The 17,867-nt window shown below is 47.2% G+C and overlaps 1 pseudogene across 1 annotated transcript; it reads left to right on the forward strand.

Annotated features, from left to right (window-relative positions):
- The first annotated feature begins 8,851 nt into the window (after nucleotides 1-8,851).
- LOC307112833 (mannose-binding protein A-like) lies at nucleotides 8,852-16,835 on the forward strand (annotated as a pseudogene). Its single transcript has 4 exons — nucleotides 8,852-9,032; nucleotides 13,996-14,112; nucleotides 15,744-15,818; nucleotides 16,462-16,835. The product of its transcript is annotated as a mannose-binding protein A-like (transcript).
- The last annotated feature ends 1,032 nt before the right edge of the window (nucleotides 16,836-17,867 follow it).

The following is a 17,867-nucleotide window of genomic DNA, read 5'->3' on the forward strand; positions in this document are numbered from 1 at the left end:
CCACGCGCCCCTGGGTCCGGGTGAAGCTGGATTCCGGGTCCGGGTGAGGCCGTGTGCCCCTGGATCCAGGTGAGGCTGGGTCCCGGGCACAGGTGAGGCCACGAGCCCCTGGGTTTGGGAGAGGCCACGCACCCCTGGGTCTGGGTGAGGCCACGCGCCCCTGGGTCCGGGTGAAGCTGAATCCCGAGTCCGGGTGAGGCCGTGTACCCCTGGATCCGGGTGAGGCTGGGTTCCAGGTCCGGGTGAGGCCGCGCGCACCTGGGTCCGGGTGAGGCCACGCGCCCTTGAGTCCGGGGGAAGCCGTGCCTCTGGGTCCGGCTGAGACCAAACCAGAGAGAGTCGGACCTGCATTACCACCATTTGTCCACCATCCAGAGCTGAAAAGTCAGTGCCGACATGTACACATAAGGAACTGGTGGACATTGAAATTGGGTCTCAAAAGAACTGTTGGTCCAGAAAGAAACTCACTACAGACTGATTCATTTGCCTGTCAGCATAACTATTATTGCTCGTCTCACATTCAGTTCTTATAAGTATATCTCTAGTGACACATGATCTCGCTCATCTAGGGGAAATGATGAACAACATAGACTGATGAATAAGAACAGAACCAGAAGCAAGGAGGCATCGATCGGACTATCAGGACTCAGAGGGAGGGTAGGGGAGGGTAGGGAGAGGGGGGAGAGATCAACCAAAGGACTTGTGTGCATGCATACGAGCCTAACCAATGGTTAAGATCAACAGGGGGTTGGGGCATCCATGGGGAGGGGTGTGGGATGGGAATGGGGGATGAGGACAAATATGTGACACCTTAATCAATAAAGAAATTAAAAAAAAAAACTAAAACCATTTCCCCTAAGAACAGGAACAAGACAGGGATGCCCACTCTCAGCACTCCTGTTCAATATAGTGCTGGAAGTACTAGCCATTGCGATCAGACAAGAAGAAATAAAAAGCATCCAAATTGGAAAAGAAGAAGTAAAACTGTCCTTATTTGCAGATGACATGATACTGTACATAGAAAAACCTAAAGACTCCATCAAAAAATTATTAGACTTAATAAATGAATTCGGCAATGTAGAAGGATACAAAATTAATGCCAAGAAATCTATGGCATTTCTGTACACCAAAGGTTAACTTACAGAAAGAGAGACTAAAAAAACAATCCCATTTACCATTGCAACAAAAAAATTAAGATACCTAGGAATAAACTTAACTCAGGAGTTAAAAGACCTATACGCGGAAAACTACATGACACTGAAAAAAGAGATAGAGGAAGACATAAACAGATGGAAGAACATACCATGTTCATGGATTGGTAAAATCAACATCATCAAAATGTCCATACTACCCAAAGCAATCTATAAATTCAATGCACTTCCCATTAAAATACCAATGGCATATTTCACAGATGTAGAACGAACTTTCCAAAAATTCATCTGGAATAAAAAAAGACCTCGAATAGCTACAGCAATCCTGAGAAAGAAGAACAAAGTAGGTGGGATCTCAATACCAAATATCAAGCTGTATTACAAAGCCACTGTTCTCAAAACTGCCTGGTATTGGCACAAGAACAGACATATAAATCAATGGAATAGAATAGAGAACCCAGAAATCTACCCAAATCACTATGCTCAATTAATCTTTGACAAAGGAAGCATGAACATACAATGGAGTCAAGACAGTCTCTTCAATAAATGGTGTTGGGAAAATTGGACAGATACATGCAAAAAATTAAACTAGACCACCAACTTACATCATACACAAAAATTAACTCAAAATGGATCAAAGACTTAAACATACAACGGCAAAACATAAAAATACTAGAGGAATCTATAGGCAGAAAAATCTCTGACACATGCCAAAGCAATTTCTTCACTGATACTGCTCTCAGGGCAATGGAAACTAAAGAGAAAATAAACAAATGGGACTACATCAAAATAAAAAGCTTTTGCACAGCAAAGGAAACCATCAACAAAACAACAAGAAAGCCCACTTCATGGGAGAACATATTTGCCAACGATATCAATGATAAGGGTTGAATCTCCAACATTTACAGGGAGCTCATGCAGCTTAACAAAAAGAAGATAAACAACTCAATAAAAAAATGGGCACCTGATCTAAATGGACACTTTTTGAACGAAGACAGAAGGAAGGCCAAGAGACATATGAAAACCTGCTCAAAGTCACTAATCATCAGAGAGATACAAATCAAAACAACAATTTGGTACCATCTCACACCTGTCAGAATGGCTATTATCAACAAGTCAACAAATGACAAGTGCTGGCGAGGATGCGGAGAAAAAGGAACCCTCGTGCACTGCTGGTGGGAATGCAGACTGGTGCAGCCACTGTGGAGAACAGTATGGAGTTTCCTCAAAAAACTAAAAATGGAACTCCCATTTGACCCAGTGATCCTACTTCTAGGACTATATCCCAAGAAACTAGAAACATCAATCAGAAAGGATATATGCACCCCTATGTTCATAGCAGCACAATTCACCATAGCTAAGATTTGGAAACAGCCTAAGTGCCCATCAGCAGATGAGTGGATTAAAAAACTGTGGTACATCTACACAATGGAATACTACGCTGCGGTAAAAAAGAAGGAGTTCCTACCATTTGCAACAACATGGATGGAGATGGAGAACATTATGCTTAGTGAAATAAGCCAGGCAGAGAAAGATAAATATCACATGATCTCACTCATTTATGGAATATAATGAACAACATAAACTGATGAGGGAAAAAATAGATCCAGAGACAGAGAAACATCAATCAGAACGTCAAACCTCAGGGAAGAATTTGTGAGCTAACCAGAAATCCAAGAATGCCTGAGAATGTCTTTCTAGCCATGCTAGCAATTATCAGTTGTATGGTAGTATTACCTGTGGCAAATGTGGAAGTATTTTGGACTTATGCTCCTGACCCTTCATGGGTAAGACCCCTTATGTGGGCTGATCCCCCGCCTAATGTAGTCACCAATAATACCAAACACCTTGCTCATCCAGGAGGACCATGGGTGGGGCAAGGAAGTATAATTACACAGGGGTCTCCACCCAGCTTCCCTTTCGTATGACACAAAATCAAACCACTGCCTCTTTGTATGTAAAATTAAAGATAGGTTTCTGGCTTGTGTGGACACCAAAGGAAGGGACTATCACTACTTGCTCCTAGGAGAGGTGCAGAAAATGTAACTAAGACCTTGTCTATACAAAAAGAAATTGACAGCCAGTTTGAAATGGAATTGCCATGGCCTAGAGCAAAGAATATCCTTACATGATATTATTCTACAATGTCATTATGATTTTTCCTAGATTTGTGTTACCCCCATTACCTGTACTAGTACCTCACACCCTTGGGAATCAATAAAAAAATCATCTTTTTGGTGCTTGGAGACAAAGGTAACACATCTCTTGATATTTTAGAATTACAACAGCATAATATACAATTATACCAAACAAACATACAAACTAATTCTTTGAATGCCTGGCAGCAATTTAAAAAGGACATGAAAGGATTTAATCCCTTCCATTGTGTAGAGGGCCCCCTTAGAAGGCACCTGAACATTCTATATTGGTCCCTCTTGCCCTTTTGGCCAAGAGAGACCCTCTTCTCACAATCCAGTTGCCCACAGCTGTTGCCTGATCTTTCTGTTCATGCTGAGGTTGAAGTCTCGTGATAACTGGTGCCATGGACCTGTCTCTCGCCCAGTGGGGCAAGCTGGGCCCTCCCTGGAGAAGAAACGCGGGTTCCCCAAGATATGTGATCAGTGCTGGGGCCCCGCCAGCAGGCGAGGGGATCCCAAGGCAGGTGCTGGGCGTGGAGGCCACGGGGGCATAGGCTACCAAGGAGACAAAACTGAACCTCACATCACCCTGCTTGGCCCCGGAGGATGGCTGGTTAGCCAGAGACAGGTTAGATTCCTCAGGGAAGGAACAACCTAAGACAGGCACAGTCACAGAGGGGCCATCAGGAAAGAACTTGGGGGTCAATAGAGGTGGGGCACAGACCCTCACCTCCCCAACTTTGCAGGGGCCTGAACCCTCACCCCTTCTGAGGGAGGTCTCCTGCCCCCATGTCTGCTTAGCTTCCCATGCCCAGCTCAAATTGGGACCCTGGTAACAGACAGAGACTTGGCCGACAGCAGATGCCCTCTCACTGCAACAAGATTTGTTTGACTTGTCTTGTACCCATGGTGTGGGGAAGTGGGTTTTTGCTACCTAAATCCAACCTAGTACCAGGAATGCTCAGGGCCTACTCAAGAAGGCAAATAATCCTTTCCACTAATATTTACAGGGTAAAATAAGATTTTTGTTAGAGTATTAAATTTGACAGTAAAATAGTAGTCAAGTTTTCAGGCAAATTTAAATTGGCTAGTTGAAACAAGTGAATATTCTAGAAAAATTAATTGTACTGGACAAAAAGCTGTTCCTAAAGTGTTAACTAAAAATTTTATTGGTAGTTCATCTCATGGTAAAATTGTGTAACATGTAATGAACCTAAAGCAATCATATTTTAGGGCAAAAAATTAAAATTTAAAAGCTATCAAGACTATATTATAAAATTTCCAAAAGCCTCCTAATATTTAAATAAAAAGGGGGGATAGTAGAAGAATATCATGTAAGGAAAAATATCCTGTAAGTAAATTACATCTAGAAAATTTTTACTTTAGAAAATTAACTTTCATTTGTAATGCTAACAGCAAGACACCCATGTAAAACATACATGGTGTCAAAACAAGCCAAAGGAAAATCATTTGGGCAAAAAATGAAAAAGGTTCGCAAGTCAAATTTATAGAAAAGATTCCTTTATTAACTTTTGGTCGAGAATATGTTTGTATATTTTCAGAAAACAACTCTGAGACCATGCGGATTCCTGCAACAGAGAGGAATCGACAGGACTACTCCAGCCATGAAGACAGAAAAGAAACAGTCCAGAGATGGAAGACACTGACGATGCCTTGCCATACTAGCAGTCAGCAGCTGTGCGTCACTGCAGGTTGCCCAGGACCAAACCAGAGAGGGTCCGACCTGCATTACCACCATTTGTCCACCATCCAGAACTGAAATATCATTGCTGACATTTACACATAAGGAACTCTTTGACATTGAAATTGGGACTCAAAAGAACTGTTGGCCCAGAAAGAAACTCACTACAGACTGGTTCATTTGTCTCTCAGCATAACCATTATTGCTTGTCTCATTTTCAGTTCTTATAAGTGTATTTCTTGTATCACATGACCTCACTCATCTAGGGGAAATGATGAACAACATAGACTGATAAACAAGAACAGACCCGGAGACAAGGAAGCATAGATCAGATTGTTGGACCTCAGAGGGAAGGTAGGGGAGGGTGGGGGTAAGGGGAAGAGATCAACCAAAGGACTTGTATGCATGCATATAAGCCTAAACAATGGACAGAGACAACAGGGGGATGAGGGCATGAGTGGGGGGGTGGGGGGCAATGGGGGGATAAAGACACATATGTAATAACTTAATCAATAAAGAAATTAAAAAAAAAATAAATAAATGAAATAAAAAAGAATATTATTCTATGCAAAAAAATGTGAGTCAAGCCCGGCTGGCATGGCTCAGTGGTTAAGTGTTGACCTATGAACCAGGAGTTCACGGTTCAATTCTCAGACAGGGCACGTGCCCAGGTTGCGGGCTCGATCCCCAGAGTGGGGTATGTAAGAGACAGCCAATCAATGATTCTCTCTTATCATTAATGTTTCTCTTTCTCTTCCTCTCCCTTCCTCTCTGAAATCAATAAAAATACATTAAAAAGGAAAAAATGTCAGTCAGAGAAACCTAAGAACAATATGATTGAATTCATTTATGAGATATAACACTGAAACTCATAGACACAGACAACACTATGGTGGATACCAGACAAAAGAAGAAGGAGGGTAGTAAAGGGTAAAAAAACAAAAACAAAAAGCCAAATGTAAGGTAATAGATGATTTGACGAAGGGTTGTGGGCACACAATGTAATGTAAAGATCATGTATCATAGAAATATACATGTAAAACCTATATGAACCTATTACCGAATGTTACCCCGAAAAATTTAATAGAATAAATAAATAGATAAATTTCAAAAGAAAGAAAAGAATTAATTATCTCATTCTAGTTGCCAAAATAATAGGGGCAATAAAATCACAAGGGTCTTGGCTACCTGAGGACACTGAAGCCCAGAGATTAACTTGCCTGAGGTCAAACTCTAAGAAGAGGAATATGCCAGGAGGAACATAAAGCAGGTGAAAGCACGATTTTTAATGGGGAAGTCAATGGCTGAGGTGCAGTCAGAGGGAGTGTCTGACTTGATTCCAGCATAGATCATGCTCCCTAACCCAAATGAAGGATAAGCACAAGGAACAGACTTGATGGGCAGATGACCTCATGGGGGGTCTGTGAGTCCTGCCTGTAGATGGGTACTAGATGCGGCTACCAGTTCGAGGCCTTGAGAGCTCAGCCAGTGCATTTGGGCAGCACTGGGTGTTCTGAGTAGGAGAGAGCGCCATGTGCGAAGCTGGAAGTGTTGAAGGAGTGTGGGGACTAAGAGAGCAAACCAAAATAAGGTTCAACCTAAACTGATTTAGGCTGCTTTTTCCTCCCCCACTAATCCAAAATTCACATGAGCTTTTTTGGTTTTATTTTTTCTCTCAGTACCTTGAATTCACACCAGGTGGCAACCTTCTCTGTGCCTCCACTATCAAGCTGCTTCCAAAACACACATTTCCACCAGACTTGCAATTCCTTGCTTTACATTCTTTTCTCATCTCCAGTCAGTAGTGCCTCTGTTCCTACTCCACTATTTCAATCTCACTGGCAAAGGTCAACAAAGGCCCTAAGTTGCCCAGCCTGATGGGTAATCTTCCTCCCTAAGTCATCAAAACTTTTTTAAAAATCTCTCTTACTTCAGATTCTTATTTTAAGCTTAGCTTCATGGTATATCCACCGAGTCCTTAATGCTTTTGAAAAATATCCCATAACTTATACCAGTGTATGGTATGTGAGCCTCCCACCCTGGGGGAATGTGAGGAAGGCCATCTGGAAGTGGACTGTGGGTCCTTGGGAGCCTGGTGAGTGTGTGAGCCCAGACTGCAAACTGCAGGGAAACAGCCAGCATTTGGATCCCACACAGTTTACACACAAGTACACCCCACTGCCTGCCCCCACCTGCTTGCTTTGTTTTCTGGACTCAGTATAACCATGAACTGTGAAAGCCTGTGATGAAGAAAACTTCACCTGCAGGCCACACTGGTGTCCATATAACTCTAATAAACCGGTGTTTTTCACAGCCAGTCATCTGGTTTATTTCTTTAAAATCAACAGGCAAGCCCTAGCCGGTTTGGCTCAGTGGATAGAGCTCAGGCCTTCGGACCAAAGGGTCCCAGGATCGGTTCCTGGTCAGGGCACATGCCCGGTGTTGTGGGCTTGATCCCCAGTAGGTGGCATGCAGGAGGCAGCCAATCAGTGATTCTCATCATTGATATTTCTCTCTCCCTTGCTCTCTGAAATCATAAAGAAAATAAAAAATGAAATCAGCAAGCAACACACTGATGTTTTTCTCAGACCTCAGCTCTGTGCAGAACTAGTCACATAGTCCAGTAGGTGGAGGCAGGATGGGAGGTGGTGTGAATGTAGTGGGGGAAATCCCAGGTGGCAACCCTGATTGACAGTTGGGGACCACCTGGAAAAGCCAATAGGGCTGTTTTTGGTCCTGGAATCAGTGGTGCAAAAGCTGCCACTGGCAAATGAAAGGAAAATGAAGACAAGGGTCTTTTGCCTGCCACAGTGGCTCAGTTGGTTGAGCATCATCCATGAACTGAAAGATCACCAGTTCAGTTCCTATCAGGGCACATGCCTGGTTGCAGGCTCCATCCCCAGTAGAGGGTGTGCAGGAGTTAGACAATTGATGTTTTTCTCTCTCTCCCTTTCCCTTCCTCACTCTCTCTAAAATCAATTAAACATATTTTAAAAAGAAAATGGGTCTTTTAAACACCCTAAATTCTTCTGGAGGCCCTGAGGATGCTGTGGTCCCGGGGACAGTGCAGGAATTGGTGTCTCCCCCAAACTCTGTGTGGGCAGTAGGGGTGACTGCCCCACCTCCATGTGAGATGGCAAAAACTGACACTTTTAAAACTGAAGTGGTCGAAGTTGTCCAAGCCTAGTACCCTCCCTCATCTCCAGCCTTCTTAAAAGTTGGCAAGGACACTAGGTAATTAAGCAATACACTAAAGGGATGCAATAATCGCCAAGAATTCAAATGGTGGTTTAAAGTTAGTGAATGTCTTTAAAAATTAACATAAAATACATATTTGTTTTGCCTGGGTTTACAAAACGAAGTTCATGTTATTTATCTCTGTTACAAAATTTGTCAATAAAATGGCTTGGGTAATAATTAACTTTAAAATCTCATACAGTTGGTAAGAACAAACAAATTTGAATCTGTGAATGAATATATTTTGTACGTTATTTGAAGTAGGTCTCTTGAAAATGTGAGTCTATTTGCCAATGAAAAACACCTGTTTCTAGCAGTTATGAAGTATATTCATGAAATTGCCCATCTAGAAAATACAAATTTTTTGCTTTTAGATGTCACTACAAGTTAAGTGTTCTAAGAATTAAGAATTCTAATTCAGTTGGAAAAAAGTATATGGTTTTGGTAATGGAATGTGTAAGTTGTCTGTCTCCTAAGAAGCCTGGGAGAAACTCAGAGTCAAGGCTGGTGTGTCTGCTGTTCTGAGCACAGGGTCCAACACACCAGAGGTGGTAGCGAATGTTGGCTCCACAGGATGAGATGAAATTCTTTCCCTGCACTCTCTCCACTACCAGGTGAGGTCCATGTTCTGGTTTGTATCACTTCCCACCCTCCTGTGTGTGGTGACAGTGTCCTTCTCAGAACCCACAACCCATGAAGATGCCCAGAAGGCCTGCTCAGTGATTGCCTGTGGCATCCCGGTCACCAATGGCACCCCAGGCAGAGATGGGTGAGATGGAGCCAAGGGAAAAAAAGGAGAACCAGGTAGCCAGGCTGGTCTGACTTCTTGAATCTTTACTCCCCAGAGGGATCTGGGACAGAGCCATGAGCAGGCTCCCCTTACATTATAATGGGCATGAATTGTTCTGGGCTGCAAACACTGAACAGCTCCTCCGTTGCCTGCAGGCAGGATGCCTTAAGACAGAGGGAGGTGGAGTAGGTCACCGAACAATGGGTCCATGGAGTTTGGAGGGAGGTGGTGGTTCATGCTCTGGCCAAGCGGCCAAGCGTGCCCAGGCGTTGCACCTGTGCCCTGAGTTTCTTAGAAATGGCTAAAATAGCTTCTGCAACCTTTGGATTGTCATTGTAACTGTCCTAACTCCTTCTTGTGGTTTCCGAGTATAACACCTGTGGTCTGCACTGCAGTTTGGCCTTTGCCGCGGTGAAGTGCTGCAACTGTAGTCGTTGGCCAGCTTAATAAAGGCTCATAAATTTTGATCTCTGTCTCTGGTGGTCGTCTCTTGCTGGTTGCCCCATAACATTTTGGAGGCCCCAGCGATATACACTCTGGCCATGTTGCCAGTGGACGCCCCAGGTGAGGACACTCCAGTCTCTGTCCCAGGTTCCAGGGAGGCGGAGTGTCTCCTCCAAAATTTGTGATCCAAAAGTGAGAGCCACCTGGACCTCCAGTGGGGAGGTAAGCACCTGGTTTCTGTTTGTGGAACATTCCCCTGGTGGACTACAGGAGGGCTGGATGCAGCGGAGCCTCCAAGTCCGGACACCAAATGGAGACAAGAAGGTAGACCCTAAGGCAAAGGTCCTCAAACTTTTTAAACAGGGGGCCAGTTCACTGTCCCCCAGACCGTTGGAGGGCCGGACTATAGTTTAAAAAAAACTATGAACAAATTCCTATGCACACTGCACATATCTTATTTTGAAGTAAAAAAACAAAACAGCAAAAACACCCTCATGTGGCCCGCAGGCCGTAGTTTGAGGACACCTGCGCCTAAGGTCTTACCAAATGATCCGGAGAACGAGGTCCCAGACTGCCGGCCTCCCTCTTGTGTTCCCCCTCCGGAGCCCCAACCAGAGGTGGGTCCCTCGGCCTCGTGGGAGGCCCCAATACCCTCACAAATGCCTCCTAGTTCCGTTGCCCCACCGCCTTTGGCACCAACATTATCAACGGGACAGACAAGAAGAGCCCCTGAGAACCCGACACCAGCGACACCCCTCTACCCTGCTCTCCCACAGGCACCTCCGCCCAGAGTGAGAGAAGATCCGTACTCAAGTCCATGGCCCCTGGGGGGCCCGGACAATTGGCCTCCCACTCAGACTCTGTCCGTGAACAACCCTTTCAGTCCGCCCCACACCCGGACTGGGACCCCTTATGGCCCACCAGACCTGACCAGCAAAGGGGAGAAAGAGACTGGTTTCAGTGGCCTTGCTCCCATCTTCCCTCTATGCCAGACTGGTCCCCCTGATTTAGGACCTTATGGTCAGCCTTTTATAGTCTATGTCCCATTTTCAACCAGTGACCTATACAACTGGAAGAACCAAAACCCATTGTTCTCCCAGAATCCCCAAGGTTTGATTTCGCTCCTAGAGATGGTCTTTTTCACCCACCTGGGACAACTGCCAGCAGCTACTTCAGACCCTTTTCACTTCAGAAGAGAGAGAGAGAGAGAGTAAAATGGGAAGGGAAGAAGTTAGTCCTTGGGCCAGATGGCCAACCAACCACAGACCCAGGGAGGATCGAGGCTGTTTTTTCATCCGGAAGGCCACAATGGGATCACAACACTGATCGAGGAAGGGAGGCTCTCGATAGGTATCGCCAGACTCTCTTGAGGGGCATCCGAGTGGCAGCTCAGAAGCCCACCAACCTTTCCAAGGTAACAGAAAGAGTCCAGGGACCAAACGAGAGCCCCACCGCCTTCCTCGAGAGGCTTTGTGTGGCATATCGGGTGTACACCCCAATAGACCCTGATGCCCCAGAGAATTGGCGGGCTATCAATGAAGCGTTTGTGTCTCAGTCGGCCCCAGATATTAGAAAAAAATTACAGAAGTTAGAAGGCTTTGAGGGGAAGTCACTTTCAGAACTGGTCGAGGTCGCTCAGAAGGTCTTTAACAACCGAGAAGATAAGACTGCTAACTTAAACGCCAGAATGGCAAAGGTCCTTCTAGTCATGAATGAAGTGAAGGGACAGAAAAGAGGGACAGAAAGAAAAGAATAGGAAAAGAGAGGACAGAACCAAAAGACCCGGCTGGGGAAAAACCAGTGTGCCTACTGTAAGAAAGAAGGACACTGGGAACGGGAGTGTCCTGAGCGGCCAGGGAATAAGGCAGCCCCGGTGTTAGTGGAAGAAGTGGACTGAAGGTGTCAGGGCTCTGTGGGCCCCCAGGAGCCCCGGGTAATGCTAAATGTGGGGGGCAAGCCAGTAGATTTTCTGATAGACACCAGAGCCACCTTCTCTGTACTGCAACACCCAGCCGGGCCAGTTTCTAAGGACAGAACTCCCATCCAGGGGGCCACAGGACGAGTAAAGTCTTACCCCAGGACACAAGCCCGGATTGCTAAAGACTGTTACCCATTCCTTCCTCGTTATGCCTGAATGTCCCTATCCCCTCCTAAGGAGGGATCTGCTCAGCAAACTCCAGGCCACAATTTCCTTTGAAGGAGGGTAGCCTCAGGTGCTTCTTCGGGCACCTGCAAACAGCCCTATACCCGGCCACTCTCCTCCCTGATGAGGGAGCTGAAACTCCCCTCCACAACTGTGAAGAGACCCTGATTACCCTAACCTCCTTGAGGGCCGACCTAACAGACCAGCCCATCTCCAGCCCTGAGGAGACCCTGTTCACTGACAGGAGCAGCTTTGTGGAGGATGGTATCAGGTATGCCAGGGCAGCTGTAGTTACACAAGAAAGAGTCATATGGGCTCAATCCCTAGGACATGGGACTTCAGCACAGAAGGCAGAACTCATAGCCCTCACCCAGGCCTTACAGTGGGGAAAGGACAAGAGAATTAATATCTACGCATACAGTAGATATGCCTTTGCCACAGTGCATATACATGGAGCCTTATATCAGGAGAGGGGCCTCCTTACCTCAGCGGGGGAGGATATTAAAAATGCTCCAGAAATACTCTTTCAGCCATTTGGGGCCCTAAAGAAGTTGCAGTCATCCACTGCAAAGGGCATCAAAACGACAATTCCCTTGTGACGAAGGGGAACCAATTTGCCGACAAAACGGCTAAAGAAACTGCAAAAAGACCAGTAGGGTCCCTAGAAGTGCTGGCAGCCATACCTATTCAGAATCTGGAGCCCAACCCCAGGTACACCCCTGAGGAAGAGGATACAGCCAGGAGGTTACAGGCGAAGGAAACCACCAATGGGTGGCTATAGTTACCAGATGGAGACCAATAGTCCCAGAAGCCCTTGGACAGACTATCGCCTCCCAAACGCACAGGAGCACACATCTAGGAAGAACTAAGTTAGCTGAGCTTTTTGGACCTCTAATAACTTCACTGCCAGGAACCCGGTTTCGAGGTTCAAGCCCTGGTGAACACTGGGAAGTTGACTTTACTGAATTGCCCAGTGGATTTGGAGGATACCGATATCTCCTAGTATTTGTGGACACTTTCTCCAGTTGGCCAGAAGCATACCCGGCCAGGGCTGAAACAGCACAGGTAGTAGTTAAGAAACTCCTCTCTGAAATTCTCCCCTGGTTTGGCCTACCTTTATTCATGGGGTCCGACAATGGCCCAGCATTCATCGCTAAGGTAACCCAATCTTTAGTTAAGGCCCTTAAGGTCACATGGAAATTACATTGTGTTTATAGACCTCAGAGTTCTGGACAGGTAGAGAGAATGAATCGGACACTTAAGGAAACCCTAACTAAACTAAAATTAGAGACTGGCGAGAACTGGGTAAGTCTCCTCCCCTTTGCCCTACTCAGGGCTCGCTGCACCCCATATGTAAAAGGGCTGACTCCTTTTGAAATCATGTTTGGCCGTCCGCCACCTATTCTCCCATGGCTAAGAAAGGAAGAGCTAGCTGTGTTATCTAAGAGAAATCTCCTCAGGTCTTTGCAGGTGCTCCAGAGCAGTACAGCGGCTGCTAGGCGGATCATCAGGGCAGCGCACCAGGAAGCCCACCCACCGGACCCTGATAGCCCACCTGTGTGTGCTCCTGGCGACCTAGTTTAGGTGAAGAGGCAGGAAGAATACAGGCTGTAAAGCTCATGGTCCTCCACACCTATTACCAGCGAATCCCCGGGGAAGGAGGGGAGGAACCTGAATCAATGATTTGATTCACCCTAAAGACCAGTAGGGAATGTTCTGGGCGGCAAACACTGAACAGCTCCTCCGTTGCCTGCAGGCAGGATGCCTTAAGACAGAGGGAGGTGGAGTAGGTCACCGAACAATGGGTCCTTGGAGTTTGGAGGGAGGTGGTGGTTCACGTTCCGGCCAAGCGGCCAAGCATGCCCAGGCGTTGCACCTGTGCCCTGAGTTTCTTAGAAATGGCTAAAATAGCTTTTGCAACCTTTGGATTGTCATTGTAACTGTCCTAACTCCTTCTTGTGGTTTTCGAGTATAAGTTTTCTGTAACACCTGTGGTCTGCATTGCAGTTTGGCCTTTGCCTCGGTGAAGTACTGCAACTGTAGTCGCTGGCCAGCTTAATAAAGGCTCATAAATTTTGATCTCTGTCTCTGGTGGTCGTCTCTTGCTGGTTGCCCCATAACAGAATCACTCAGGATTATTATTGTACATTGTCATTCTCTCCTAAACAAAGACGATGCTGTGACCTGGCTCCCACATTTCCATGCAGGAATCGGTGGGCTGTGGTTGTCCATGAAGAGGTGGTATCTGCAGCTGGGCAGAGGGGCTTTCTTTCTCAGGTCACCACTAGTTTGCTGGTGGTTTCTGGAGTCAACGTGAATCTAGTGCTGAGCTTTTGGAGGAAGAGAATGAGTGACAGACACTGGGCCACATGCCCCTCATCTTCAATCAGGGCAGGGGCTCCGAGCCTTGCAGGGCCCTCCAGGGAAACTGGGGCGTCCAGGAAGTAGAGGGACTCCTGGGCCACGAGGAGTGAAGGGTCAAAAAGGAGATCGTGGAGACAGTTCAGGTAAAGAGCTCATCTTAGCATGACGTGGACTGAGGGGCCCGGCCCGGGAACTCGAGGGCCAGGTGGGAGGGGCACTTCTCCACTGCCCCACTGGCAGACCTCACCTCTGCTTTCTGACCCAGCACTCTCACTCCTCCCAGTCCTACTTTGGGCCTGAAGGGATTCCCACAGGCACCTGAGAAGAGACTTGTAATCCTGCTGGACACTCCTCATGGATCCTGCAGATGGACCAGCTCCCTCAGCTGGAGCAGCCAATGACAGGCTCCAGGATGCATGGGAGGAAACCAGTCCCCTCAAGTGTTGGGCTTAAGTTTGTTGTCACAAGAGTGGCATGAAGATGGTCTGCTTCATAAGATCCCTGGTGCAACAAAGTAATGAATAGAGTAACTAAATAAATTAATCCAAAGTGAAATAAAGTAATTAGTAACAACAAAACAAAAATGATGACCTCACATAAATATTTGCCCCCTGGCTCATCTATATATATAATCTATATATATAAAGAGCCAGGGGCCATCACATCTGAAACAACTGAACGGACAACTGAAAGGCTGAGTGGTGCGACAAGGCCAGCAGGGGGGTAAGTGACGGACGACCAAATGACCAAGCAGCAAGCTGCATGGGGCGACCAGGCTGGCAGAGGTGACTGTTGGGGGTGACCAGGACAGCAGGGGGGGGGGAGTTAGGGGCAACCAGGCCAGTGGGGGGGGGGCATAGGAAGCAACCAGGTTGGCAAGGGGGGCAGTTAGGGGTGACCAGACTGGCAGGGGGGGCAGTTATGGGTGATCAGGTCAGCAGGCAGAGGTGGTTAAGGGTTATCAGGCTGGCAGGGGAGCCAGTTAGAGTCCATCAGGCAGGCAGGCAGGTGAGCAGTTAGGAGCCAGCAGTCCTGGATTGTGAGAGGGATGTCAAACCGGCAGTCAGGCATCCCCCGAGGGTTCCCGGATTGGAGAGGGTGCAGGCTGGGCAGAGGGGACCCCCCGCTCGGTGCTCGAATTTCATGCACCAGGCCTCTAGTCACAATTATAAGAATACTAGTGACCCCACCACGCGGCAGGACTCCCCCAAATCCCACCGCGCCTAGAGACCCAGAGTCAATTTCCCGCCCACCCACACACTCCTCACCACGCATGTAGCCCCACCCACCTGCACGAGCCTTACCAGGCATGCAGCCTCCTGGTGACCAGTCTTTAGTCCTTACGGCATGACAGCATTATGGCCAAGGAGTTTTTATAATAGAGATTAAAGAGCTGGCCTGGAATCTGAAATGAAAGCATGATTAAGAAAATTTTTCAAAAAGAAGAATGAGTTTGGTCTTTTTCTATAAATGAGTATAATATTACACTATTTAAGCAGTATGTGAAGAAAAGGACCCAGAGCTACAGTTTTCAAGTTACTGTTATAGCTATTGTTACTGTTATAGCTATTAGTTTCAGAGTTAGAGTTTATAAGAGTTATGAATTATGTCTGAGAAGGCAGAAATACAGTTATGCTTTGATTTTTCACTTCCTTTTGTTTTCTTATTTTTCTTGAATAAACATACTTCTTAATAAGCTTTTTCCCAAAAAAGTTCTCTGTTCTTGAATTTAGGGTCTTTTTCCCAATATATGCCCTCTCCCATTGCTTTGCAGTTACAGAGACTAAGCTGGCTAACTTAGAGAGAGAGCTGAGGAGCCTGGAGGCGGAACTGGACCACATCAAAAAATGTAAGCCTCTTCCTGCCCCACTGGGTTCCCGCTCTCCCCTTGTCCTTGAGTGCTCTGGGCTTTTAGAAAGGTAGAAGAGAACTGACAATTGTGAACACGGATTACATACCAGAGCCTGTGCTAGGTTGGCATGTTCTCACAATATGGTTTCATTCCGTCCTCTCATCACTGCTGTTTGTGAGCATTACCCTTATTTAATTTACAAGGGAGAGGAAATAGGTCCAGGAGTTGCAGATAATTCATTCACCGTCACCCAGGTGGGAAGCAGCAAAGGAAAGATTGCATGGAGGCCTGCTGCCTCCAAATCTTCGCTCCGTCCTCAGCACCCACTGTTCTCAGGTGGCTGTCCCTGCCCCTTTCTGTCCTGGCGTCCAAGCCTGGCAGCGGGGCCCACGCCTGTTTCCCTGTCCACCTGCACGGGGCAGTTTGTGCCGGGGACTGTCTCAGGCACAGGCTCCCCCAGGAGAGGCGGGCTCTCCGCCAGGGCCTTCCCCACGCCGAGGAGCTCCTCCTCACTAGGACCTGACCTGAGGGGGTTGCACAGGGGCTCTTTTTCAGAGTCCTGACTCCCCGACAAGGGCTTGGTCACCTATTGGCCGGGGCTCCAGGCCAAGTCAATCCCACCCATCCTTTGTGATTTCAGTGCAAGCCTTCTCCTTGGGCAGGAGAACTGGAAAGAAGCTCTAGGTGACCCAAGGTGAAAAGATGCCTTTTTCCAAAGTGAAGGCTCTGTGCGCTGAGCTCCAGGCCACCGTGGCCACCCCCAAGAATGCCGAGGAGAACAAAGCCATCAAGGACGTGGCCAATGACCATGCCTTCCTGGGCATCACAGATGAAGCGACCGAAGGCCAGTTTGTGTATGTGACAGGAGGGAGGCTGACCTACAGCAACTGGAAGAAGGATGACCCTAATGACTTTGTCTCAGGAGAGGACTGTGTGCTCCTTCTAAAGGATGGGAGCTGGAATGACATCTCCTGCTCTTCCCCCTTCGTGGCCGTCTGTGAATTCCTAGCCTGAAGAGGGGGTCCCTCAACCCCTCATTGACTCTGCTGAGCTCTCTGCTGCCCTATAGGAAAATTCAGTGATGTTTTCCTCATGACCGGTGTTGACTCATTCTTTGGTGGCTGTGGTGGGGATGGGAGGAAAATGAAGGGACGGGTTTGATTATGGGATTAGGGAGTGAAAAGAGGCTGACATGAGGGTTTCTGGTCCAGTTCTCGGCAGAGGACACCCTCTGTCTTGCCTAAGAGCATGGCACTGGGTCACAGTGAAACAGTGGAAAGGCCCAGTCTAGCCCTCTCCTTTCTCAGCGAGGACACTGCGGCCCGCCACAGGGACCCATGGAGGGCCACATCTGTGTCAGTCAGCAGTGGATCTCAGCCTCCAAGAGATCCAATTCCTTTTGTCCAAGTGCTGCCACCACTAGATGCCCTCGATCCCTTCCCATGGCTCGCCCAGTCCTATCTGTGACATGGATGTGTCTTCATTGCTCACGTGCTGCACCAGAAGACCCTTCATCTGGCACTGTGAGGGTCATAGCATCTCCTGAGAGGTCAGAGTCACACAGTCCTGGCTTCACTTGGCACCCAGGGTACTACACTGGGGACCAAGGCTACAAAGGGAGGAGCAGGGTTAATGCTGTTTAATGCCTGAGTTCACCTCTGCCCATGAATGGGAGTGTAAGAGAGGTCGCTGTGCTCAGAAAGGGTTAAAACCTGAATTTTCCGAAATACTTTCCTTAGTCCTTGGCTTTCCTCAGGCTGTGTCTACAGAACCCAAATGACTCTCCTTACTTGTTCTCTGTGCTGGAGAGCGAATCAGACCCCATGATGAGGTGGATCTAAAGCTTGTCGTAGGGCCTGGGGTATGCACAGTCCTGGCCTTCAACACCACAGGACACTTCTTTTCTTCCTATTGACTCAGTTATGCCATTTTCCTTCCACTCTTGTCAAAGAAATAGGTTGCCTTACGTGCTGGGTGGGAAGTGGTCACTTTTAGAGGGACTGCCAGACCACCATGACCTTGCATGGGTCCCAATGGCCATACTGT

Source organism: Cnephaeus nilssonii, assembly GCF_951640355.1.
Source record: "Cnephaeus nilssonii genome assembly, chromosome: 16".
Classification (NCBI taxonomy): Eukaryota; Metazoa; Chordata; class Mammalia; order Chiroptera; family Vespertilionidae; genus Cnephaeus; species Cnephaeus nilssonii.